Source organism: Diadema antillarum, unplaced genomic scaffold (assembly GCF_040938485.1).
Source record: "Diadema antillarum isolate AM-2024a unplaced genomic scaffold, OU_Dant_1.0 scf00000031, whole genome shotgun sequence".
NCBI classification, from domain to species: Eukaryota; Metazoa; Echinodermata; class Echinoidea; order Diadematoida; family Diadematidae; genus Diadema; species Diadema antillarum.
In genome coordinates, this window is record NW_027270920.1 from 1,020,114 (window position 1) to 1,025,749 (window position 5,636).

Here is a 5,636-nt window from a genome sequence, read left to right on the forward strand (position 1 = left end):
TAATAACATGTCTATACATAGCTATCAGACCAAAAATATTCAAACCGCTTTAAGTCTTTATGAGTGAAATTACAAATATCAATATATCTTTAAAAATATTCAAATTGTCTAAATTCAACTTTATCTATGAAAGCAGACTTTTAACTTTTTTAAACATTTGAATAACCCCCATAAGAAATAAGAAACATATAAAGAGGGGAGGTGCGGACTATAAAAATTGCTTACGGGAACCAGGTAATCCCTGCGCTAAACCTATGGAATTCACACAATCTTGGAGGAAACGGGTTAAATTTGTTAGGAAATATGTAGGGCAATACCCAAAACCTTAAGTTCTCAATGGAATATGCAGCTCTTCTACTGGTAAACTAGTAGTTCTGGGAGAAAAAATGAACTGTGACATAGTCCTACACCTGGCTCAGTCATTGCCCAAGATTTAAAGTATCTGAGCCAGAGTCACATGTCACTCTTTGCCATTTCTCTACAGGAGGTAGACAGTACTAAAAAAATCCTTTACAAGAAATTATATGAAATTATTCAATGAAAAGGTGCTTAAGAAAACTGGACTATTCCAACACACCTCCCTCAGGTCTGCAACACAGACTAACCACCTGTTACCATAGGAAAACCAGTAAAAATGGTGTATTACTGTAAACATGCACATAATATGTCGTATTATGGGTCTGAATTTTAAGACTAGCAACCATGTACATTGCATTGCATTGTACAGAAACCTGGCGAATGCCCTGTGTATAGTCTTTGAATTCAGACATTATTGTTATGTACAAATTAAGGGCATTTTCTCATTTTTTCTGTTAGCGGATTTCTTGGAGCACCCCCTAATTTTGATCCTCATATATATACCAATGTCTGAGGAAAAAATGACACTTTTGTCCGGCGTGTCACGATTATCAGTATATTTGTCACTAAGCCACCCCACTAATCGGAAAAAGCGAGCATTGGTGCGTGACACACAGAGTTAGACTAGAGCATCGGCACCACTCGGCACATATGGGAGGATTACTGCGCTTTCATTGGCGCATGCACAAAGTTGGCTTTCTTGTGAAAGCGTCCGATATGCCCGAACTTGTCTGCAACAAAAACAAAAAAGAAAGAAAACAAAACAACCGAACCCCCAAAATAAACAAACAAGCAAGCAAAAACACTAAAAACTCCCCCAAACAAATAAATATAAACAAACGAAAAACAGCAACAACAAACCGACCTAGAAGTTGAGAAATTGAAGAAAAAAAAAGCAGCAATGAAAGAGAGATAGAGGTGGAGAGACACAAGAGGATCTCAAAGTGTGGCAGTTTCAAATTCATAGTTTTGGTTGAGACCTAACTTCAAGTTTTTAACATTTTTGGGTGGGATCATGAGAAACCTCTTATGAAATATGAAAGAGCATGTAATTCCAAGAGGAATTCAACATTTATTTGATGAAAATTGGTTATGAAATGGCCAAGATACATAAGAGTAATACAGATAAAATGTGGGACCCATGCACACTTTATTACGATCGCTTTGTTTTACTTTGTTTTTGGATGTCTCGGCCATTCCAAAACCAATTTTCATCAAATAAACTTTGAATTCTTCTTAGAATGGCATGCTCTGTACCATTTCATAAGTGTTACTTGGTATCTCACAAAAAGTTAAAAGCCAAATCTTCAGCTCCACAAATACTGTATGGTACCATCCCTTTAACATTTTGTTTCAATGCTAAGCAGAGGTTGAAAACTGTTATAACTTGGTAGCTGATATCCAATATTATGTTCACCTAACTCCTTGCAGCCACTATCTGCTTCACAATACGTTTCTTCATGCACCTCAGCATTATCTCCAAAAGTGGACTTTGCGAAGTAGGCCTACAACAGTATGATGTAGATAGTGAGCGAACGTCGAGTACAAAATTTGAGTTATGGGGGCCTGGGCATCCTTTTTGTTTAATAGCTTCCTCCATATTGTTTTAATCCCCTTTCTTAAATTGGCTCCCAATACAACACTCCACCTACCCCTTTTGCTTTTACGTGTTAAGATAGTGCATGTTAAATGTTGTTTAAAGTCTGTATTCCAGATAAGTGTATGCTCAAGTACTGTTTATTGTCGTCATTTTACCTCTGATGAAGATTCTCCGACGAAAAAACAGGGCCTTTTTTGACTCATTTTGCTTCAGCAGACTGAAATACATGCATTATTCCTAGAAAATCATATCACAGATCACATGTAAACAAATAAAATCAAATAAAATCAACATGGAAATAATTATGGTTTTTTATAAGTACAAAAATTGTAGGTAGACTGGAATTGGCTTACCATAACATGCAAAACATGACATCTAACATATTGTTTCAGACAAGACATGATTGGGTTTGCAACTCCTGTGCAAGATCAATCTACCAACCGATGAGCTAAAAGTGGCATGTAAGTCATTCCCTCTATTATACCATTTGCTGTGTAATTCTTCCTCGGATTATATGAGGAAACAACCTTGATATTTTTCTACTTCTATTTATGTGGGTTTTTTTTTACAGTCTCTGTTAAAAGTTTGTGAGGTTCAAATCTTTTCCACATTTTATGGATGTCAGTCCTGACAAGCATAAGATTTAGCTTATAAGCTCACAGCATACATTTGCTATGAAGGCAGGTTTATGTATGGTTTACTAGAGTAAAACTGTTGACATAAGTTTGGAATTATGAAATAGCTTCAAGTCATAGGTGCTCACTTCAATTCTTACTTTCACTCAACTTAATTCGAACACGTGGATTACTTTTAATGTGTCAACATTCTAGCAAGCTACAAAAAGTTCATGTTTAATATCATGTACCAATTTGTATGTGAAAATGATTACACGGAACATTTTTTTCTCTGAGAACATTGTCAATTTTTAAAGTTTTGTTATTGTTGTTTTTTACTACGACAAAGAAAGAAGAGAGAACAAATTGGGGTCCTATACAACAAATAATTTGCCCCAGACAATGCTTACATAAAACAAACATAATAAATATTAAGGGTATTAAACAAGAATATTACAAATACCATGTCTCCACAAGGGAGCTCATGTCTCCATGAGGGAGCTCGTATCGTCCCCACGAGGGAGCTCATATAAAGTTTTGTTGGTACATTTGATCTTCTCATCTTCACCCTTATTTGTAAATCTGTATACCATGTTTGAGGGTGTGTTTTTTTCCCCTCTTTTTCAAAAAATAAAAATAAAAAAAATAGGGAATTAAATTTGCTGCAATAGACCTCATTGTTCTACTGGCCTCCTATAATCTTACTTTAGACTGGTTTTGCAGATGAAGTATCACAAATCTTCAAACAAGAAGGCCAAAATGAGACAGGAACCTTTCCAAACATACACACACACACACACACACTCACGCTTATATCACACATCGGTTGTTTACCTTTCAACGAAATCAATTTGCCCAAAACTCTCACAGACTCTAACTTTAAAGGACAAGTTCACCTTCATAAACATAAGGTTGAGAGAATGTAGCAATATTAGTAGAACACATCAGTGAAAGTTTGAGGAAAATCAGACAATCCGTTCAAAAGTTATGAATTTTTGAAGTTTTTGTGCAGTAACCGCTGGATGAGAAGACTACTGCAGTGTATGTATAACTTAGATGTCATCATGCGTACAACAATATAAGGAAAATATATAGAGAATTTCACTAAATTCCATCTTTTGACAAAAGTACACATTCCCCTGACTTGTTACCGACAAATGTTATGGGTAATATTATTCCTCCCGCCTTTAGAAAGAGGCAAGTCAAGTGCTCTTTTATTATGCGAAAAAAGTGAAAATATGTTGAATTTTCTTTTACATTTTCTTTATACTGTTGTACGCATATGACTCACAAGCTGTAGTAGTCTCTTCATCCAGCAGTTCCAACACAAAAATTCTAAAAATTCATAACTTTTGCATCGATTGTCCAATTTTCCTCAAACTTTCACTGATGTGTTCTACTATTATTGTTGCATTCTCTCAATCCTTATGTTTATGAAGGTGAACTTATCCTTTAATATCCACATTAAACCATTTTGAGCTACGATGGTTTGCTTTTGACAATCTATTTCACCCTTCATTGCAGATGATAAAAGTGCTTCTTACTCTATACAGCCAACAGGCCTTTGTCAGATCAACACAAGACAATATCATTCTATTCTTACTGATTGGGTTAAATGATACATACCTTGGTAGTTCAGTTAACATATCTTCTTTTCTTTTTTTCCCCTTTACATAATATATAAATGACTAAATCTGTGGATATGGTCCTGTTGTGGAAAGTACACTACCAGTAGGTCGTATGTACAGCTTAGATATTATGCTGTCAGCTTTGAGGACTCAAACAACACTCTGAATAGTTCTGGTGCAACACATTTTATCATTATTTGAACATTTATTTTATTCGTCATCAAAACAGACACAGTAGGACTAATGCCACTGCAATGACATAAAGTCAGCAGAACTTCAGGAGTCTGTTTTTTTTTTTTTCTCTCTCTCTCTCTCAAATGAAGCATTCTCCTGCATAATAATATAGACAAACATATTCCCTTTGTAATTCTGAAATACATTGTAAACTAGGACTACAGAGATGGTTACCTATATCATCTGAAGTAGTGAATAAATGGAGAAGGGTTAGTAGCAGATTTTTGAGTGAACTAAGGCAGAATTTATTTTTAATTTGTGATGATATTTTTTGCTCAACTATTGCGGAATCGAATAATGTACACAATTCTGACAAGAGGAAAACAAAGTTTCAATCAAATTTTGCTTAAGTTAGAGCAAGCTGTAATCATTTCTTATCTACATAAAGTCAGACTGAGCTACAATGTAGCACATCCCTTCTGTCTAAGCCTCAGGTTTATCTGTTTCTTTAATCTAGTGAGGCAATCATGACAGATTTTCTTCTGAAGATGTTTAAAAAACACAGAAACAAGGTACCTTTTATGAAAGTTTGTTACGCATTTTGTCTTTGCATAACAATACTTGCACTGTTTGAATGTGATGTAATTGTCTTTTTGACATTCATCAAATTTTGTGAAATGCTAAGTACGTATGACAAAAAAGAAAGGAGACAGCATTGAATCTGGTTATGCAAGCATTACATGCTAATTCTTGGAAGTGATAGACATCAGTCGTTTCTAGAAAGTTCTCGTGTACTACATAACACAGAATTGTGTGTATAAATTACTATGTGTATTCTAATATGATAATCCTTTCTCTACATACAAAGCAAAGAAAACAAATCTGAAAGTGTGAGCATATGATGATAAGTGGTACAGTGAGTGAGATATATCCTGTCGCATGTCAGATCAGAACAAGCTTTCTGCTCCTGGGTCACATGTATAGGTGTTTCTCTCGAATGCGTGGATTCAAAATATTGCCATGTGTTGGCATTCAGTTCAGAAACTAACAAAGCAAAAATGTCATGCATTCTTCGCTAAAGCAAATATTAGTCCTTAATATGAGGTGAGGGTACATTAGGGCTTCTTTTAGTTGACGGCTCCACTTTTCATCTTGCAAACAGATGGTTCAATGCATGTGGACATTGGCATGTGCATGGACTAGTATATGAAAAGTAACATTACGATGCACTTCCAGCAACATTTATTTTTTTCCCCCACAATA